This window comes from Carassius gibelio, chromosome A3, assembly GCF_023724105.1.
Source record: "Carassius gibelio isolate Cgi1373 ecotype wild population from Czech Republic chromosome A3, carGib1.2-hapl.c, whole genome shotgun sequence".
Taxonomy (NCBI): Eukaryota; Metazoa; Chordata; class Actinopteri; order Cypriniformes; family Cyprinidae; genus Carassius; species Carassius gibelio.
The window spans coordinates 26,442,346-26,465,415 of NC_068373.1; the positions used below are offsets into that span (position 1 = coordinate 26,442,346).

Genomic DNA, 23,070 nt, shown 5'->3' on the forward strand with positions numbered 1-23,070 from the left:
AACAAAAATTACTTGATGCATTCATGAATGCACAGTGACTGCCAAATTTCAAATAGAAAAGCAAAGTCCATTTGCAGCTGTATTTTCCATGTATTATGAGTAATAAGCCTGTCATATTAATCAAATACTGCATCATAGCAGCTTTACAGTATTAAATAGGAAAATAGTGTGTAATAATGCAAAGAGACAAAAGTAAACACTCAGTTTTCAGTTGAAGTCAGTTCATCATTGATTCAGTGATGTATCGTCCCTCTGTACAATCAAGTCGATGATATCGCTTGATATTAATTGTCTCAAACTAAGGAAAACCAAGGAACCAAAACTCCATCGGTGACAGAATGGAGAAAAAAACCTTGTGAGAAACCAGGCTCAGTTGGGGGTCAGTTCTCCTCTGACAAGACGAAACCAGTAGTTCAATTCCAGGCTGCAGCAAAGTCAGATTCTGCAGAAGAATCATCTGTTTCCTGTGGTCTTGTCCTGGTGGTCCTCTGAGACAAGGTATTTACAGGGGATCTGTATCTGGGGCTCTAGTTGTCCTGGTCTCCGCTGTCTTTCTGGGCAGTAGAGGTCCTTTCTAGGTGCTGATCCACCATCTGGTCTGGATACGTACTGGATCCGGGCGACTGCAGTGACCCTCTGATCTGGACACAGACTGGATCTCGTGGCTACGGTGACCTCGGAACAAGAGAGAAACAGACTATTGTTAGCATAGATGCAACATAAGAACAAGTACATGAGGTTTTATGAATTACCACGTCTGTTTTTTCACTGTTTCGCACATGTTACCTGAGAAAACACAAATGGAATCACAATTACTGTAGCATCTGAATTTAAAATGCCTCACATTGAAAGCTGTCAATTTTTGTCAGTGGTGGGACCATACTATGGAGAGTGTTTGTATTGGGAGGTGACGTCACTAAAAGACAATTGTGCCAAATGCTTTGAACAATGGAGGTTAAGGCACTACTAAAGGCAGCTGCCGCTCCGAGAGATGTGTGATAAAGAACAGACAGTGCAACCCGGATCTCCCTATATTCTTGGCACCTCACACAATAAATAATTCTGTCATTTTTACCCCAAATGCAGCTACTATCCCCTGCTAACAGTTAGTGCCACATGGTACTATTGGTCAATATTCACCATTAACCACATGCTTTTCACCTGAGGAATAAAATATAAGGTAAGATGCAAATAAGTAAATAAGAGTAGAACTGCAATGTTGTTTTGCTGACGTGCATCAGAGTGCAAACAGTGAGAGATTTGGGGTAAAAACTACAGAATATATCCCAATAAAAAACACGCCCCATAGTATAGTCCCACACTTGACACAAAATGACAGCTTTCTGTGTAAAGCATCTGAAATTCAAATGCTTTTTAATTGCATCTGGACTATGTCACAATGTATGCATCCACATGTGGAAAAATGCAATTAAATATACAATTTGCAATTCCTTTTGAAAATGGTCCAGAATATCCTTACCTGTCCATTGATTATGATCTGCTGGCATTTTTAAATCGCCACAACAATTGGATGGGGTTTTGTGGACTCTGTTCGGTTAAGGAATTCCAGGTTTGTTCAGACCTTTAAAATAAATTTTAAAAAAAAGTTCAATTAACTGTGTGAAGTTAATCATGAAATTGACCAATCATGATTATTTGTGATATTCACCTATGAGTTGGTCTACAGAAGCAGAATATGATATAGTGATTGGCTGAAAGGTGTGCTTTCAAACTGTCTAATCAATGGGATGTTCCAGTCATTATACATCACAGTTTTATGTTAATATGCTGGCTATATCAAACACACACAGTCACTGGCACAGATAAGGGAGATCACACTGCATGCGCGCACACAGACATTTCTATGACAAGTCACGTAGGTAACTTACTGTGTTACTCCGCAGCTTTAAAACAGTCCATATAACGTTAGTTGATAAACACGAACTTACCTTTAGACGCCTCAATAAGACTGCATTTGACGAGTTTTTCTCTCACAGATGTATCCATGTGCTTTTCTGACAGGAAAAAAACACATTTTGAATTATAATTTGTATGTAAAAATACTTTATAAACCACACAAGCATCAAATCACCTCACTAACGCGGCCCTCGCTGTGCGTGCGCGCACTTTGAAGAGACGCCGATTCTTTTCCGGGAATCACTTTGTTCGAGAATTACTGAACCGGTTTATTTGAACCGGATCGTCGGTTCTTTTAGACCTGCGGTCCGACTATATCGTACGTAATTGTATGATTTACATGTCGATATGGACAACTGCAGGCGTTTACATTAGAGCAGAAAGTCGTATTCGCTTTTTGAACTCATTTCACTCACTTAAATGTTAAATTCGTTTTTCAGTGTCAGAAACAACTTTTTCCTCTATTTTCACAGGTATTCGCATATTTCAGCCATCTGTAACTGTCTGAAACTTAATAAAACTGTATTAATCTGTCGTCTCAGATACCTTACCACGATTATGCGAGTCACGTAACGTAGGTTGGCCGTTTGAGGTAAACTGTTCATCATTTAACGTAAATAATGTTGGCCTGTAGAAGTTTAACAGTATTGTAGCCGCAAAAAGGTTATAATTCTGCCAACTTAAAATAATTATTAATGAAAACATTAAATAAACTTACCTTAAAACAGTTGAAAGCTGTGTCTTTGCCCCGTTGTTCTTCCAAAATGACAGTTGGGGAGCGATTTAAACATCTTCAAGGCGCCTTAAATAACCCAGCGCTGGCCTGAAACAACCCAGCGACGCAACCCAGCAGGTTTAACCCAACACCTGGTAAACTGAAACTACCCAAAAGTGTTTAAAAATAAATAAAATAACCCAACAAAATGACCCAACAGACTCAACCCAGCATTTTGGGTTAAAAAATAACCCAGCAGTATTTAGAGTGAGGCGTGGGATGAAGTAGCAGTGCATGCTTTCAAATAGCTCCACGCAATGAGTCAGTTAATATATACATGTCTGTATTGCACAACTGTTCAATTAATTGGCGAATTTCATTTATCATTATAAGTAGTAGGCTGAATTGCAAATAGGTAGCCTAATTCTAATACACGCAATGACTGTTCATCGTTATTTTTTTCATGTTTATGTAGTCTACACAATAATATTATTTTACACTGTAATCATTTTGTTTTTAATATTTAGCATGTTTGTGTGAGCAAATATAAATAAATATTGCGCCATTGAATATTGCGCCATTGACTCAAACTCAGGTTTGAGTTGGTCTGTGGCGCAGTCTATTTTCAGCTCCTTAAAATAGAATTGTGCCTGCAATGTGCCTGAACACACTTATTTTTTTAGACCATTACACCCATGGGCGCACAAATGGGCACAAATGCATTTGCTAATAAAACGAATGGCGCTGGATGGGAAAATACAAACAGCCCAGACTGAAACTAGCAAACACACTTGCACTTCGCATTGCACCGGGTGTATGATGGGGCTCATAGATTGTTTGTTTGAGAATGGTGTTATTCAGCTGAAAGTATTTTCTCCTGCCTTTGCCTGTATGTCAATGTGAGAGAAAGGGGCTTAATACGATTTTCTTTAATCATTATTATTTTCTCTTCTATGCTGCATGTATAACACGGTCAGATTCAGAAGTGTGTCAGAACATTGCTATATTGCATTCTTTTCTGGTTTAGGTTTATTGATTTGATTGATGAAAAAACAGAGAAAATCACATGTACACACAATTGTTAGCTGAATTTTATTTTCTGAAATTACACACTAATGTAAGCTGAGCATTTGCTTTGATGTTCTTGAGTGTATTTAACACAGTCAGGTTCAAATGTGGGTGCCAAAAATCGATTAAAACTCTAGCAAAGGTTCGTCAGAGCATTCATTGTGCTATTGCCTTGTGGGTAAGTGAGAAATGTTAAATAAAGCAACATGGTGAAAAGATGAAAATGACTTGATTTTACTTTCATTTCCTTTTACATTCTCCAAGGTATTAACATTAACATTTTTCATAACTCCATGTAGGACGTTTCTGTACATAAATGTAAGCACTGTGGCAGTAGTAACGCGATATTTAGAAAATGTTCTCTTGTACTCTTGATAATCAAGTACTTTTGAAAACAAGTACTTCAGTACTTTTACTTAAGAAGACATCTGACTGCAGTACTTTTACTTGTACTTGAGTAAAATTTAGCAATGTGCATCTGTACTTTTACTTCTGCCTCTGTAGAAATGATACTTTACGACCATATAAATGGCTAAACTTTTTTAACTGTGTTAAAATGAATGGATTATGATGATGTATTTATAATTATGTCATGATGCAGAAAGTGTTTAAAGTAGTCCGATATAGACTCCATGTGGCATCAGGGGAGTCATTGTGGGGTAAAACAGTCTTTTCCCCATCACTGGAAAAGCATTGTGTTGACTCAGAATGGCTTACATAAAATCCTTTCTGCCACTCGACAGATCCACATACCTATGAAAACTGAGCTGTATTGAATTATGCGAGAACGAGACAACTGAAAGTAGATATTTGACATTTTGTTTTGCTTAAATTTGATAAAGTGATAAAGATTTGAGTAAAAGTTTTTTGTACTTTTTTAACAGTGACAAAACAGGTAACATTAATGTCCACTGAAATGTGCAGCATTATTCTATGTGTTGTGTGCTGCAGTTGCCTAATCATTTTCACAAATATATGCCGTAAAATGGAGTTCTTTGCCTTTATGCCAAGGGTCTGTGCAATGTCCACTACTGTGGTCTCCTTGCAGAGCATAGAAAGTCTCTGGAACAGGTTTGCATTTGTTCTTAGGATCACAGGGTGTCTTTTCAGGACTTTTTGAACTTGGGCAAATCAGAGCAAGGACGGAAAGTGTCTCCTTTGCCCCGGTAACCTTCTCTGGAAATTCCATCTCCACTACGACATATCCCAGGTAGGGGTAACTGGTTTCGCTTAAACCCCATATTGCCAACCCTGACACTGGCTGAACTGGGACATCAGGTAAGTGGTGTTCATGCCAGGGCTCGAAGATAATTGTGATTTGAGAGCCACTATCCAGAAGTGCATCACAGTGCTGGCCATTTATCTTCACTGGGATGATGGAACAGGGCGCGATCAGTCCTGGAGAAATGCCTCTATCAAGAGTGGTTACTTCACTTTTCTTAGCTGAGCACACTGTGTGACAATCACCTGATGCTTGAGAAGATAGATCATTAAAAGATAGATGTTTAGCTTTCTTTAGAGTGTGTATCAGCTTTCGAATAACTTTGGCCTGATTCTCAGCATTCTGGCATTTGGCAGAGTAATGGCCATTTTCACCACAGCGATAACAAAAGTTCCCATCCGAGTCGTTAGATGGTTGCTTTCTATTATCACTATAGGTTTGTCTAGATGGCTCTACACGAAGAACTGAAGTAGGGGATTCAGAGACTTTTAGCTTATGGCTTGTCATTTGCTTTTGCAAGTATTTCACTTGCTTTCTTAAAACAGCTACTTCACTATCACTACCTGTCTCTGGAGTGTGCATCTTTGTCATTGACACAGGTCCTTTGCTATCTGCTACAACCTTGTTAGGCACAGTACTCATGGCAGTGAACATTGACTTGAGTTCTTGAATTTCTGTTCTCAGACGCTCAATATCATCCTGTCTATTGTCTGTAGCAGGGTTTGTGTTAACTCTCTGAACAAAGGTGTTCAGCTTTGTCCTTGATGACTCGTACTCTTCTTCACTTCTGATCTCACTCAGCAGTTCCAAGAATGATGGAGGGTTTTCCTTCCTCTCCCTGAGTTTGAGCTGGACAAGCATCATATCGGCGTGAATAGCACCTCTCAGCAGCTGCTCCACTCGAGCACGGTCAGCACGGCTTGTAGGGAGACCTCCGCAACGAACTACCTTGGTCAATGACAACTCTATGTGCCTAAGAAAGTCAGACAACTTTTCCTTTGGTTGCTGCTTAGCAATCTAAAGGCAAAATACAGGTCTTCGTCGGTCTCAGCAGACCCAAAAGCACTCTCAAAGGCTTCTAAACACAGAGCAGGACTAACCTCTGGATCAGCAGTCCGCACAGCCTTTACAACAGCTAGCGCAGGACCTTTCAGACTTTCCATGATACGTTGTCGTTTCTCCTTAGTGGAACACTCACTCTCCTCGACCATCAGACGTGCATGTTCTAACCAATGCTCAAGAGACTCTTCTCCAACTGGAGTTAGCAAGGTACCGGAGAACACTCTCAGACGACAGTAACTTTCGTTGTCACCTGATGGTGTCCCCATCTTGGTCAACAAACACCCACCACACGAATAATAGACTCTGCTGAGCCACTCTCAGGAGGTTCTTCCAACAGACTCTTTAACCGAGTCGACGGAGTATGACTTTCAGAAGCAATAACAATCATCCACTTTTTCATCTTGCCCTCTGGCAACAGTTCAGGAGGGACTTTGGTGGGGTCCACTGTCTCTTTACACTTGCATAGCACCCTGTGGCTATCCAGCTTCAGACTAACAGTCCGTCCTCTCACTCGCACTCGCCCTAAGGCTTTGATAGTTCCTAGAGCTTCTTCAATCTGGGCATTTGCAACGTCTTCTGGAATCAGTACCATGAGGGAATGTGCATCATCCAACTCTTCTCTTCTGCACCAGTCTTTGAGCTCTTGAACTAATTCTGCAGTGCTACACTTAACCTCCGTTTTCTTTTGGGTTTTTAGCTTAAACTATTTGACTTATTTTTTATTTTATAAAAAAAAAAAACTAATTAAAAAAATCCAGGCTAATTGTCAACAGATATTACCTTAAATTAGCGTATTTAGTATCCTATGACAATTTACTTAAGAAACTCTCAAAAATTTAACAGCTAACGCTATTAGCATCAAATTACAAATTAGTTGATTGCATTAATTATCGATCCCGGACGAGCCCCCATTTTATGTAGCGCCCCCTAGCATGTCTAGCTATTAGTGTGGAGTGCGCTCCCTCTCTCTAAATTAATTAATGCACTAAATGTAATTCCCTAATCATCACTTGTTACTGTTTACCTTAATAGTAGCTTTTAACTTAATGCAAAGTGGTGATGCAGTGTCTTTATATCCAAATTAAGGTAAAACACTAATTGTATGCAGGTTTCTCAAATGCTGGGTTAAATGAACAAAAACATTTATAGTTTCATTAATATTCCACCCGTTTTAAATGGCTATCAATACTGTAAGTGAAATAAACATCAATTCCCAGGTCACTTATCTTAATCAGTAGTGATAAATACTTTCACTTTAAACCAGTTTACTGTAAACTCAATATTTTGCCTCAAGTATCAAAATTATAAATGTCATAAACCCAGTGTAATGCAAATCTTCAACAGAAATTCGTTTTAACTATTTACTGGAAAAAAATAAAGTATGTACATAATATATACAGTTCAAATATCAAGTGCAATTCAAATGAAAAACAATTAAATAACCCCAAAATTAAAACTAAGCCGGCAAAATGACTAAATGGCCACTCAATGAAATAAAATGAATACCCCAATAGTCATAGGAGGACACATTGCAGGCCTGAAGTGTGGCTTGGGAGTGGGGAGACCTTGAACACAATGGCCGCTTCGCGCTGTAGCGCAGAAAAAAAACTCACTGCTGTTGTAGTGCTGAAAGCGATGCTTGCGATGCTGGTGATTGAAGACGTCGTCCGACAGCAGGGAATGGTTCTGGAGATGAGTGCATTTTTTCAGACGATGCACAAAAATGCAACCAAGCAGGCTACACGCTGGCAAAGTCCTTATAACTAAATCGTTCTGACTAGCAGTTCACTCTTTCTCCTTGTGGAAAACTCTGACCGAGTTCCGCAAAACCATAAACTTTCACGCTGTAAACTTCTATAAAAATGTCTGTAACTCACTCTTCGTGCAGTCTACAATTACATCTACTATCACAAACATTAACTTGGTGTTTTACCAAATTTCTAACGTGACAGTCACAGCGCGATTCTCACTCATGTCTCTCCATCTTCTCCTCCCGATCTCTTCTTCCTCCACATCGCGACCTCTCACCCTGATTGCTGATTGGATCTTTCTTCCGGGTATATACATTTTAATTAACTCAATTTTTTAACACACACAAACATTATTTATACATTTTTAACATCATGAAATTTAAATTTTAAAGAAAATAAACAAAATAAAAATAATGATTTTAGGAAATATCCAAAATTCCCATAGGGCTACATCTGGTTTCTGGTTTAAGCAACCAGAATGTGTGTGCAATGTGTGCAACGGGGTTTGAGACACGTTTTCTCTTGTTTGGTGGGTGTGTTAACCATGTCAGCCCAATCAGCACCAACATGTATAGAAACCACACGGAATTAAAGAGACAGCTGGCACAATGTTATTAACTTCAAAATAAATTCACAAGAGCAAGCTTATTGTTTAAACGTTTATTTAAAGGCAAAATAACTGTACTAATAAGAGCACAAGTATAGATATGGAACTTCTTTAAGTCTCTCTGAATATAATTTATTAATTGCAATGTCTTCTGGTTCATATCCTTTCCTTGGAAGGTGTGCAAGACACTGATTAATAATGTAACTTAAAAATACTATACATATTTATATATTTTTCTATTGTATTGTCAAGTGATACTTTCATATGCATTTCTAAACTTTTCTGATTAAGTAATGGTACATATTACAATATCATAGCACAACAACATTGATCAGCAATTAAGATAAGCCTAATACTCACAATAAAAATAATGTCATATCGATAATAACACAGACTCGGAGGTAAGAAGTGGATTATGACTTCACCTGAAATGTTTGTCCAAATGTTATATAACAATAATAAGGAACCACAGTTTCCACAAATCCTTTCACTCGATTGGGATGTTCTCTCTTTTTTTTTTTTTTTATTTTTTTTTTTATGTTGAACTCTGCGGACCCGGTACCGGGTCCAAAAATAGCATGCAAAATGTTTGTGTTTCATTTGCAAAGCCTTCCTTATATGGTATCAGCCCATATATGGGTTCATTTGAAAGCTTAGAGTGTTTTCTTCATAAAGAATACCATTAATTGGTCCATAAAGTAGTCAAATTAAGCTAAGAAATATACCCCCCCCCCCATAAATTTCCGTCTAACGATTGTGAATAATTTTTCATAAGAATGTGTATTTAAAATATTTTTCACAAAACAGTCAAGTCATATATCACAAGAAAGCTCTCATTCTCAGATGATGTAGATCATTTTATTGTGTGACAATCACAGATCGGATGATCTTCAACAGAATCGCGATGTAAAATTTCTCACCTCGTTGCAAATTATTATTTATCCATCTTAGCACCGCTTCAGTCAGCCGCAAACAGCCACACATACATATTTACTCAATAAAATCTTTTAGATTAGAATCTCTTCTTTCAAACAAGACCATTTTTACGTTTCTACGTGCTTCCATTTGTGAGATATAAAGCGTTTTGTACAAGTGCGCACATACAGGAACAAAGGGCTGTGATGAGAGAGACCCGATCTCCAACTCATATGATGTGCCTAAGCGGCTTTCTTCTGCTATATCTATCTGATCTCTTTTGTGAAGCACTATTAGTCCCATCAGCTGTCAGTCACAGCCGTGTGCTCCACTCAGAGGTGACGAACTTGACACCTCTGCGCAATTGCGGGTGCAGGGAGTGGACAGTGATGACCATTTCCTGTTGAACCGGACGAAGCGCTGGCCGATGGGATTTTGTGTTCTCGGCTGCTTGTAAAGAAAGGCACGCGAGGGAAAACTACAAGCGGACGCGTTGCATGAATTATCAATGCATAATAATCATAACACAAGATATGGATGACCACCGTCGCCGTGGAGAGGTCAGGCCGCGCATCTGGTGGGGCCAAACCCATGTAGGTTACATTTATATATTTATTTATTTGATTCTTTATTTTGAAGCGTGGAAGCTCCGCTAACAATAGGCTAAACTTGACCGCATCTCAGTGAAGGTACAGTAAACAGTACAGTACTGGGTGGATGAACATACATTTGTTTGTTGACGCTCCGAAGGTCGTGTACAAGCTTCAGGGAGCGGTTTTAGTGCTGATAATGAGTCAAAACAAACACGGAGGACCCTGGAATATGAAATATATTACAGATGATTGAGACAGGTCAAATCTTCCAATCATTACACCAGTGTTAATTTTGACACTAAATTTTAATTTAGTTTTAGTCTTAGTCTTTTGACTATAATTCTTTTTAGTTTTAGTCAAGTTTTAGTCATCTGATTTGTTTTAATTTTAGTCTTATTTTAGTCGACTAAAATTGCTTGGTATTTTAGTCGACTAAAATAAGACTAAAATGAATAACAGATTTACTAGACAATTTTTTACAGCTGGTATAGGAAACAAACTTAACCAAAATATATAAAACACAAATTCAACTTTATTTCAACACAACTGTGTCTTTATTTTGATTCAAAAGCTTTTATGCAGCAACAAACACTGTCATGATAATGTAAACAATAACTAGCTGCCAATTGACCATCAATAAAAGAAAAATAACGTTAGGTCCAGGACCTTAAAGCTTACAACTGAGCTGAACAATAAGTGCATACATTTAAAGTAAATATTTAATAAGTTGGCAGCTAGGTGGATAAAAAAAGTAAAGTGTAGTATTCATTTGTCTAGCAATATTGTATGTTTTAAATACTACAATATTGCTAGATTTGTATGTATAATGATAGGATGTGAACATTCATGTTTCACATGACTAATATAGAAATATTTGTGATATTGTCAACAAGTAGAACATTATACAATATACTAAACATTAGTATTAATTAAATGTATTTATCATGATATTACGTATTAGTATTGTGCTCGCATCTAATTTGAAGAAGGGGCTATTTTACAGTACTTTTCAGTTCGTAATATTTAATGCTACAACATCTACGCACTGCACTATTCCAATTTTGCTTAGCTCAATAAACAAAAGAACATCGTTGTAAAATTACATTTGAGAAAATGTCCGGGTGGCTCGTCTGTAAATGTCTTTTCAAATTGGTTGTGTTCTTGCCACGAATGAGCGCTCTGCGTGCTTTACACTTTGTTTTGTTTTGTTCGTCGTCAAACGTGAAGTGAGCTGTGGACATTTTGTCGCTCTTTTAGACAGTAGGGACTTTAAGCAACAGCTGCGAATGGAACGGCTACAGCGACCGGAAGTTCGCCGTCACACCGCTGTAGCCAAGAACGTAAAAGTCACTAAGCAACGGTAAAACAGAACAGCGCAACGCAGCATTAATTCATTTATTGAGATCCAAAAAAATATATAATTTAAAAAAGCAAGAGAAGGATTGCTTTTGGCGTTAAATGACAATCTTTTGTCAGAAGAGGAGTTTTTAATATTGTATGATGTAAATAAGTCTAAAAACATAACATTTATTTACCTAACCTCTCACGTTGTAGCGACTCTGGCAAATCAGCTGTTCTCCCGTAGTAGACCGTTAAATTAGAACGTCAGAAAGTAGCAGTTAAATTCGCGCAGGCGCAATACAACGCCAGAATGGCGTTGCCGTTCCACCAGAGGCTGTTGCTTAAAGTCCCTATCACCTCTTCGAATGCCGACTTCCCGGGAGCTCATAAAAACTGAAAACCTTCGCTTCACGTCTCAATAAGTCAGGCTCTGATTGGTTCTCTTCTCTCATGCAGTCTGTTCTGTTTTGCCGGTTCTTTTGCTCATTCCTCGCATCTCTCCCGTCTGCTGATTTGATTTTCGTCACAGTCTATTTTCGTCTCGTCCTTTATTCGTTGACGATAATGTCAATCAATTTAGTCATAGTTTTAGTCTCCATCAGTGCCTTCTATTTTAGTTTTCGTTTCGTTTTCGTCGGCAAAAATATATTCGTGACGAAAATAATGACGAAAATATTTAGTCAACGAAATTAACACTGCATTACACCATACATAATAGACATAAATGAAATGATATGAAGCTGGAGATTGTGGATTCTATTTTAGATTGTGATAGACCAGATATTTGTAATAATTTTATGCATGTTGCTAGTTTGCAGTTTGACTTATCCTCTTTCAAAGATTGTTCAGAAAACACACACACAAAAAAGCACACTGTATTGAGATGGTTCATCATATGTGAAACAACATAAATAATACTATTTGTCACAAACAGCAGCTTTTTATGTAACTTCTGTAAAAGTTAAGTGTTTTCTGTAAAACAATATACAGATATAGCATTATTCCATACTGCAGGTGTGTAAAAGAAGACTTCAAATTTATGTAGGTGGAAATTGTATACAAAAATGGTATTATTCCTTCCTTCAGTTGGAATGGAATAACTTTTGCATAGATTAGGATAGAAAGAAATTTCCTTTTTCCTCTATTAGCTGACATGTGCTGGAAACACATTAAATTGGTCTGAAGTTGCTAGGCCCTTCATTGCCTGAGCTATACTATTTCAAATTTTAGTTTTTACAAATAAAAAAAAAAGCACCTTGTTTATTATAACACAGACCGCATATATTGTCATTTTTATCAATTTCAACAGTTTTATGTAATTTCAAAGGGTTTCCTTTAAAATGATACCAAATTTCGGTGTTTACACCATCGCAGGAAAGAATGGGAAGCTCTTTAAATCAGGTAGGAAAATGGAAAACGGAAATCCCCAAAATAGCATTTGAGCTTAAGAGGTTTAAAGGTTTGTCTATTACTTTTTCAAGGTGAATTGATCCGTTGTTGTCTTTCAAGGGTTACTGTCTATGAGTTTGTATAATTGAGCGTGTCATTCTGTGATCGCGCCTATTTCTCTTACCTCTCTCTTATCCTCTCTCACTCATTCTCTCTCTCTCTCTCTCTCTCTCTCTCTCTCTCTCCCTCATTTGGATTCCGTTATGTCTTGTACAAAGTTTACTGTCTGTATTGTCGTACGCGTATTTACTCTGTGTGATTTGGAGTTTGATGTATTATTAGTTAAATTATTAAAAACCAATTTATATTCATGATTGCCTCTGTCTAAATGCTCACATCACGAGTCAATGAAATGTCTGATCTTTAGCTACAAGCTCTATACTTTTTAGTAACTAAAATTTCATAATGACAGGATAATGTTTTTATGGCATTATAAGAAGTGATAACTTTATTGAAAGTTGATAAGTTAATCTTACGGCCGTTTGCTGGACGAACCACTGTTTGATTCGCGGTAATTTACAGTAAGAGATATCACTATAATTGATATGAAGAATGGACTATTGACATATTAATGAGTAAATTACAGTGCCTTGTAATGAGTTACTGATATATACAATTGACCTATTTTTCATCTTCAATAATTTTAATGTTACTGTCATATGAGAGATATATTAATCATATTCCTGATTAATTATTAAAATTCCCTATATATCAATGTGCAACCCAGTGCGGCTACATTATTATAATTATTCCAAATGATCAGAGGAAAAAAAAAACACCTGAATTGTATTGCTATATTACTGTGCCATAGTAAAAGGCATGCTATTTTTGATCAGTTGACCAGCTATCTGCCCAATCAGGTATCTAGGTGACAAAGTTAATAGTTCTTGAGAGTATGGTACCTCTCATTGCATGGCGTGGGTCAAAGCGCACCTACTCCACACTGACTGCACCTGTGTCATCTGCCGGCGGCCCTTAGAGTGTGGGCAATGAGCAACAGCTCTCCTATGGACACTACGACGACATTCGCCCCTGCCACCACCCCCATCCCCATTGGGCAAAGGATCGAAATGATTACTTGTTTGTGCTTTGTGGACACTCTCACCTTGCATGGCGGAACCATTGTGTTGCAAAGATATACAGGGAGGAGCGTGAATATTAGACGACCGATCGTCCTTTTATATGGCAGATATTCCCCTTCAGAGTCAGAATCGGCAAATAACATTCGCAACTTATCCTCATGGTACATCCTCATACGATTTTCTCTCTCAAATCTCACCATTTACCCCCATGCAATGAACTGAACTGCTTCCACATCAATGACAATCAAATTGCTCTGCAATTTCCTCTAACACTTTGAACAGGAACATGGCGTAATGTTGGTCTAGAATCTACATGACATGTCATCTAGCGGTTGGGAATACAAATGAGATATTACATCATATTAGGAACTGCAGTCTATTTTATTAAGTATGGCATCTTGTCACAATCTTACAACTTTGGCACTTAGAGGGTTAACACTGTACAACATTTTGTTGATGTAAAAGCATGTTTCGCTGCCTTGCTATTTCCACGTTGATTCTGCTTCTGAACAGCTGGAAACATTCAGCCAGTTTTCTGTGAAACACAGGGCAGCAGAGTGTCAGAAATCCTTATTTGTCCTGGAAAGCAGAAGGAGTTTGTCCGTTTTGTTGGGTAGAGTGTGGAGGTTCACCAGATGGATGCTAGGCAACAACATTCAAAATCTGCGCTTCCTGAACTTCACAAGGGCACCAGCTCTCTTCTCCCATCTTTGTCTCCTGAAGCACTTGATCAGCGCAGCCGCACAGCCAACTACTTTGTCCAGCAAAACATCAGAATAGTCAAAAATCAGTAATATATTGGGTAATGTGTAGTGCAGAATGTCAGGTAATTCATTTCTCATGAAACTGATTGCAGGGATATAACGAAAGACAGGACAAACTAACAAAAATACAAAGACAACGCAAAAGCACAACAAAGAGGCCGGCATTATCATCTGCGCCATCTTTTGTTGTTTGAATTAATTTATATATTTGTATTCTCAGATAAAAAAATTAGAAACTGATTATAAACTGTTCATCCCATGATTCTGATGAGTTAAGGTCGAGAAGGAGTGAAGAATGACCAGGATCATAAATGCTTCATTATCTGTGTGAAACTAAGCACATGATTGCAATAGATTTATCACCCTTCATGTGCTTCAGAGACTACAATTGCTGTTATCTGAAAAAGCAATAAGCCGATTATATAGGAAATGGGGAAGATTATCATTTATTTATGCACAGTGTGCTGTCTTCTTGTACTCTAATGTACAGTGTGCTGTGTTAATTAGAATTTTACAGTTTTTTCACATTTGTTACAAAGGTGTATACATGTTACATTATTTTTATTTATTTTTTTGGTGTGTGTGTGTGTGTTTGCGTGCAAGTTTGTCTGTACTGATGGGCACTTAAACCTGACCAACGTGTGTGTGTTTGCGTGCAAGTTTGTCTGTACTGGTGGGCACTTAAACCTGACTAACTTGTGTGTGTTTGTGTGCAAGTTTGTCTGTACTGATGGGCACTTAAACCTGACCAACTTGTGTGTGTTTGTGTGCAAGTTTGTCTGTACTGATGGGCACTTAAACCTGACCAACTTGTGTGTGTTTGCGTGCAAGTTTGTCTGTACTGATGGGCACTTAAACCTGACCAACTCGTGGGAACTTAGTGGGGACCTAAATTGAGGTCAAGCTTATAAACAAGATTATAAATCATACAGAATGAGTTGTAAAAAGAGGACACAAAAATGCAGAATAGTTTGCTGTGAGAAGGATGGGCCCAAAATTGGAATTATGGATTGAGTGATAATACTCCATGAGTGAACTGCGCTGTTTGCAAATGTCGTAAATGCAGTAAACAGCAGGAGTTTAATGAACCAATGCATCCTGTTCATGCATACTGTTATGAAAATGTTGCAGGTTGAATGGGTTCATGTGTTTTAAAGAGGATTTTAAGAAAACTTTGATGGAAGAAGAGCAAAGTTTGTGCATATATTTATATACTCAACATATGTTTCAGGTCAGTGACATCACTCAGTGATGAAGTTTCTGCTACTTCTATCATTCAATATACACAACAGAATTTTACTTATTATTATAATGAAATCCAAGCTTATCAATTTGATAAAATATGATTCAAATATAGAAAACATGCATGTTAGAGTGACCTTTTCTGAAAACATTACAAGATTATCAGTATTATCAAAATATTTCTATAACACATGAGTTTTTTTATTTTTTATTTTTATTTGTCATGATATTTCTAAAGATAGTACTGTAAGTTTCAGGAAGTCTTGAGGCTTTAACACAGTCTGTGTCTTTACCTGCTCTCATCATATAGTCAGTATGGAGCTCAGTAAACTTCCTCTTGTGCTCTGTGAGTATTAGTATGTATTACTATGTATTTCAGTTGATGGTAATTGCTATTATATTATGTAAGTTTTCTAATTTAGTGTTCCTTGATTTATGTCTTTTCTTGTTGCTCCGAGTTTCAAATCCAGCTCTATGTTATATGAGTGAAAGATGAGTTTGAGAGAGGAAGAGAAATTTAGCACTGTTTGTGAAAGAGAAATGTACTCTGCTGTGATGTAGATCATTGTGTTTGTTCAGTCATTCAGGTTTGTGCTGTTTAATGGTGTTTGTTGAATCAGTTCTGTTGGTTTGTTTTACAGTTTACTGTCCCTGATGCCTTAGTAGATGTTCACTATAGTACACAGTTACTAAAAGTATTTGCTTCAAGTTCCCTAAACAAGTTCAAATTCTCTCTGCTATGATGAAATCTATAAGCCATTAAAATAATATTTTGGTGTTTATCTGAACAATAATGTAATGTGAGTTACTATTCATAACGGTCACCGTTTTCAGACTCTGGTAGGTTTTTACAGAAATACACTACATCTAGAATCTAGAAAAACAAGTTGAGAGTAAAATTATGGCATTGCTTTAAACTTTTATGTCTAAAGTATAAAGGAAAGTTGATCAGCTCCTTGTTCACACTGTAATGAGTTTTTTCTCTTTGTGTTTTAGTGCTGATTTCACACATTCAGTCTGGACACACTGAAGGTGAGGGATTTTCACTTATATATGTCATAACACATGGCTGATACCTCACTAACGGTTACAAGCAAGATGAGAAAATAAACAATTTGATTATAAACACTTTTTTAAAACAAGTTTTATAAATGACCATTAGCAGTGAGCAAATATAACATGTACTTTTCCTTGCACAATGTGCAAATGATTTCATAAGATACAAGTGACCACACTGCCCAACAACTACAGAGAACAACACTTCAGTCTTACCTTATTTAGCATGAATGCTTTACAGTCAGGCAAATGTGCTCACACAGTAGAAACATGAATGACTGTGTGTTAACCAACTTATTACCAAATGGTATTATTCTTTTTAAACAGATAGAAACCAATGTGTAAAAGTAAAAGGTTGCATTTCACAGCTAAAGAGTAGTGGTACTGGTGTACCTCAAGGCTGTGTCAGTTCACCTATTCTTTTCACACTTTTCACAAATGAATGCTCAAACTGGCATTCACAGAATTATGTTTTTAAATATTCAGATGACACAGCCATTTTAAGTCTACTTTATGAGCATGATAATGTTAGCACCATTTATCAAGCAGAAATAAGTATGTTTAATGACTGGTGTGATAAAAATGAGTTGGTAATTAACACAAAAAAGACACAGGAAATTGTATTTGATCCAAAATGTATTGGTGACCATCAACGAGTGGTTATACAAAACCATCATATTACCCAGTTGCAGACCTACAAGTATCTGGGTGTTTATACAGAGAGCTCACTTACATGGAATACACATATTGAATGGGTTTGTACTTGCCTAGAACAAAGATTATACTTTTTGTTACAGATTACATCTGTAAGGTGTGAACAAAAATGTCAGTAGGCGGTTTTATAAAGCTGTTTTAGAAAGTATTGTTAGGTATGGGATCACAGTATGGTTTGGTAATCTTTCAGTGAAGCTTAAATCTAAGTTGATGCACTTGAAATTGACATAATCTAAAATTGTCTGGCATGAGAGAGATTGTAACCTCCAGGATTTATATGAGGAATGTATTCTTAACCAGGTGGAAAGGAACATTGGCGATCAGAGTCATGTTTTAAACTCACAATATGAACTGCTTCCCTCTGGCAGAAGATACAGAGTCCCGAGGTGTAAGCTAAATCTATACAAGAACTCCTTTGTACCAGTATCTGTGTGCCCATTTAACAGATGTTTATCTTAAGGTTTTCTTTCCATTTTATCTTTTATATTGTTTGTTTTATCTATTGTATGTAGATTGTACAGTATGTAGGTCATGCAGCAATGTTGTAGTCTAAAACAATTTTCCTCTCGAGGACAATAAGGTATACTACTACTTAACAGCACATTTTTTTAATACTGTAGTAAATTGTTGTTGTTGTACATAAAGACCAAAAGCCAAAGTGAGCATTAAACCTGCTCATCATGTATTCAGTGGTGAGACAGTAACTCTCAGATGTGACATTGATGGTGAAGGAGTCACTGGCTGGCAGTACAGCTGGTGTAAAGACTTTTCAGCTAATGCTTTCAGTGAACTACTGGAACACATATTTATTCCTGTTACTGAGTCTGACGCAGGTAAATTCTCCTGTTATGGAGCAGAGAGAGAAGGATCACGCACCTCACAAAACAGTGATGCAGTCACACTGACAGTATCAGGTGATTTTGATCATCACTTCATATACACACACATTTAAGGCCCTATAATACACCCGGCGCAATAGGATGCAAGACGCAGTGCAAGTGTGTTTGCTAGTTTCAGTCCAGCGATGTACGCATTTTCCCGTCCAGCACCATGTCATTTAATTATGCGTTTAAAAAACATTTGGCTCATTTTTGCGCCTATGGGCGTGCTTATCTAAAAAAAGAGGTGTGTTCAGGCGCATTGCAGGCGCAATACTATTTTAAAGAGCTGAAATTAGACTGCTCCATAGACCAACTCAAACCTGATCTAAAGTCTGGCGCAATGTTTATTCTTCGTTATTTAAAGAGCATGTTAGTTTAGGCGGGTCCACAACACGCGTACACACTGCTTATTAAACACAGGGACGCACAGCAGCACACAAACATGCCAAATATTAAAAATTAAATGATTGCAATGTATAAGAATTTTTTGTAGGCTAATATATATATATATATATATATATATATATATATATATATATATATATATATATATATATACATACATACATACATACATACATACAGTATATATGCCTACATATCATCATGGATAGTCATCGCATCAGAATTAGGAAATTAATTAAAATCTATTTACTCTCACACGAGCATTTCTGTTTCATCTCGGAGACGCAGTTCTGTCTTTGCGCTTGCCAAATTCCACCGTGTAAATAAAAAAATCCATCATGGCACAAGCGCAACTGGCTCTTAAAGGGAATGGAAGATGAGACTCTAATTGGTTTATTGTACGTTATGCCCAAAACCACCCATTAACCATTAAGAATGGATTTGGACACGCCCTGCATGAGTGCATCTGGGCCGTGTGCTTTACACTTTGCCTTTAGATCGTTAAAATAGGGCTCTTAATGTATTATTTATTAGGGATTTAACAGTTTTAGCAGTTTTAAGTGTTTCTCCACAGTTGTTGAAAAAGTTTAAGATTTAAAAATGAAGATTTTGATTTCAGAATGCAGATGATGATTTTAATTACAATCAATCATCAGTTACTGTAATCTAACCTGCTATAAACCTAAAGATTGTGGGTTTAAAACCCCCTTACATTTGCATGATTTATTTATTAAATTATCTAACACATTATTCTTTATTGTGAATTGTTGTTGTTGTACAGAAAGATCAAAAGCCAAAGTGAACATTAAACCTGCTCAACGTGTATTCAGAGGAGAGACAGTCACTCTCAGATGTGACATTGAGGGTGGAGGAGTCACTAGCTGGCAGTACAGCTGGTATAAAGATGGTTCACTCTACAGGTCCAATGAACTACAGGAACACACATTCAGTTCAGTTACTAAGTCTGATGCAGGAAAATACTCCTGTTATGGAGCAGAGGGAGGAGGATCACGCAGATCACAAGACAGTGATGAAGTTACACTGACAGTATCAGGTGAGTTTGAACATCTCTTCATACACACACAAGTTTAAGATGTTATTAATGAGTCATAAAAAAGCTATAGCCTCATCAGAAACTTGCTTAGCCCCAGCACTGTCTCTGAGACAAGGAGAGAAACTACTTCAACATATGCTGATAACGGTATATAGGCTAACCATCTTAAATTATTCCTTTAATACACTGAACAAAATGATAAACGCAGCAGTTTTGTTCTTGCCTACATTTTTCATGAGCTGAATTCAAAGATCTAAGACTTTTTCTATGTACACAAAAGGCCAATAGCTCTCAAATACTATTCACAAATCTGTCTAAATCTGTGTTAGTGAGCATTTATCCTTTGCCGAGATAATCCATCCATCTCACAGCTGTGGCACATCAAGATGCTGATTAGACAGTATTATTGGACAGGGGTGCCTTAGGCTGGCCACAATAAAAGGCCACTCTAAAATGTGCAGTTTTACTGTATTGGGGGTTTTAGGGGGGCCAAAAACCAGTCAGAATCTGGTGTGACCACCATTTGCCTAATGTAGTTCAACACAACTCCTTCTCATAGAGGTGATTAGGTTGTTTATTTGTGGCCTGTGGAATGTTGGTCGACTCCTTTTCAATGGCTGTGCGTAGTTGCTGGATATGCTGTCTGCCTTCTGCCCTGTACAGTGAAAACTTCACGGGATTCATCTGTGAAGAGAATTCTATTCAAAGGCTTGATAAAACCAGCTGGCAAACCAGTGAATTGGTTCGTGAATCAGTTTGAATGATTCTTTCAGTTCCCTGCCGCACGCACTGAGTCGTCTTAAGCAGTTCACTCAAATTTGTAACAGAAGCTTTAAGAACATCAAGAGCTTTGAAGATGAGGCTCTGGATTCAGAGTCAATTGAAAGCAAATCTGCAAAGGCATAAGGTATAACTTAGGCTACATTCGATTAAAGTACACGGTATTGACATTAGTTTGTTTTACGTGCAACTTATACATTAAATATAATATTATTTTTTCATTAAATAAGCAGTCACAGTGTATGAAATAAATACCCTCTAAACCGGCGTAAGCTCTGTTCCAGGAGGAATGCCTTTGCCTAGACACAAATAATTGATATTTCCCCAATATTTCCGCTTGAATAAATATACATTTGTTTACATTTTGCGGAACAGACAGAAGAAGATCCGTCAGTGCATTTGGTTCATTATGTTCGTTAACTTAGCCGTCATGTGAGGAGTTTTCACTCTTCTCCGTGTCAGAGGTTATTTATACATATACAGAGGTGGGTAGAGTACCCGAAAACAGTACTCAAGTAAAAGTAAAAGTACTTATAGAAATATTTTACACAAGTAAAATGTCTCGGGTTACGACTGTAACCCTTGGTCCTTGAGAAAGGGAACGAGAACTGCAAGTGCTCCCAGGCAGGGGGAGGTTTGGCGAAGGGACGCAGTTCTCGTTCACTTTGGGGGAACGAGTACGCACTATGACACAACGAACCCTGCCTGTCCTAGTGTGAAGCTGCGCACAGGCACACTTAGGACGAGAGCACAAGGGTGCCAGGTGTCAGTGGAATGTCCAGGCTGTAAAATCTAACAAAAGTGTGAGGGGTGGCCCATCCTGCTGCATCACAGACCTCCTGGATGGGGGTCCCATCCTCTAGAGGATACCATGTCTCTGGTAGAATGAGCCCTCACGGCCAGAGGTGAAGGCAAATTGCGCACCTGGTAGGCCATAGATATAGCTTGGACAACCCAGTTGCTAATGGTCTGTTTGGAAGCAGGAAGCCCCTTCTTGGGCGACCCGAAACAGACTAACAACTGGTCTGAATTCCGCCATGAGGAGGACCTCTGGATATATATTTTGAGAGCTCTAACAGGGCAGAGCATGTGAAGTCTCTCCTCATCCACCGCTCCTCAAAAGTGTTTCCTTCTTCCCTAATGGTGGGTTGAGATCTTGGCTGCTAATCTAAAATATGTGGTTTAGACCAATACCCGCATGATTTAGTTGCAAAAGCCTTTGTTCCTATTTTTTTACTCTTTGCATCATACTGAGTAAATGTGAACCTCACTTATAGTTGCTTGCAGCTGCATTTATTCAATTGTCTATGAAATTAAAATGCACATATAAAATTTATCAGGGTTTTTGTTGGCTGAGGTCATAAAAGTAATAAATCAGTCTTGCACAAATCAAAGCCTTAAAAAGTCTTAAATTTGAGCAGATAATCTTAAATTCACGAATCCATGGCATTAAATGTTGCACGCCTTGCAAAATAAATAAACAAGTAAATAAAATAAGGCATGTTTATTTATATAGCACATTTCGTACACAATGGTAATTCAAAGTGCTTAACAAAAAATAAATTAAACTAATCATGAAGAAAAAATCATGACTTATTTAAAATTAATTTAAAACAGTTAAAAATAGAAAACGATTACACATAAAATGCATTGAATATCTAAAATACAGTGCAATCGTTCGGACATTGCACAGTGCTCATTCAATAAATGCACAGCTAAACAGGTGAGTTTTGAGTCTAGATTTAAATGTGACTAGTGTTTTAGCACATCTGATCTCTTCTGGAAGCTGATTCCAACTGTGGGCGGCATAGTAACTAAAGGCGGACTCCCCTTGTTTTGTGTGAACCCTTGGTATTTATAGCTGACTCGATCCTAATGATCTGAGTGGTCTGTTATGTTTATATTCAGAGAACATATCTGCAATATATTTTGGTCCTAGGTCATTGAGTGATTTATAAATGACTAAAAGTACTTTAAAATCAATCATAAATGTATCTGGAAGCCAGTGTAAGGAACTGAGGACTGGTGTGATATGCTCAGATTTTCTGGTTCTAGTCAGAATCCTGGCAGCAGCGTTCTGGATGAGCTGCAGCTGTCTAATGGTCTTTTTGGGAAGGCCGGTGAGGAGCCCATTACAGTAGTCCATCCTGCAGGTGATAAAGACATAAACAAGTTTCTCCAAGTCTTGACTGGAAACAAAACATTCCCGATTACTTAACTGTAACCTTCTTCCCTGAGGAAGCGGAATGAGATGCTGCACTGCTCAGCGCATTGGGAAAAGTCTTATTCGTGACCAGCTGTGAATAATGTGTGTAACACATCGATAGAATTGACCCGGCGGTAATATAGCCTCGGTTGATGATGTCCATGGAGCGCGCCTGCAAACCGAGCTATAAATAGAGTCACAGGTGCATCAACAGGACATTTTGTCTGAAGAGCAGTCATGGGACAT

At 37.7% G+C, this 23,070-nt stretch overlaps 1 protein-coding gene across 1 annotated transcript in view; it reads left to right on the forward strand.

Moving 5' to 3' along the window:
* Positions 1–23,070, forward strand: part of LOC127953780 (basement membrane-specific heparan sulfate proteoglycan core protein) — a 287,372-nt gene that overhangs the window by 158,446 nt on the left and 105,856 nt on the right. The gene's annotated exons all lie outside the window — the stretch shown is intronic.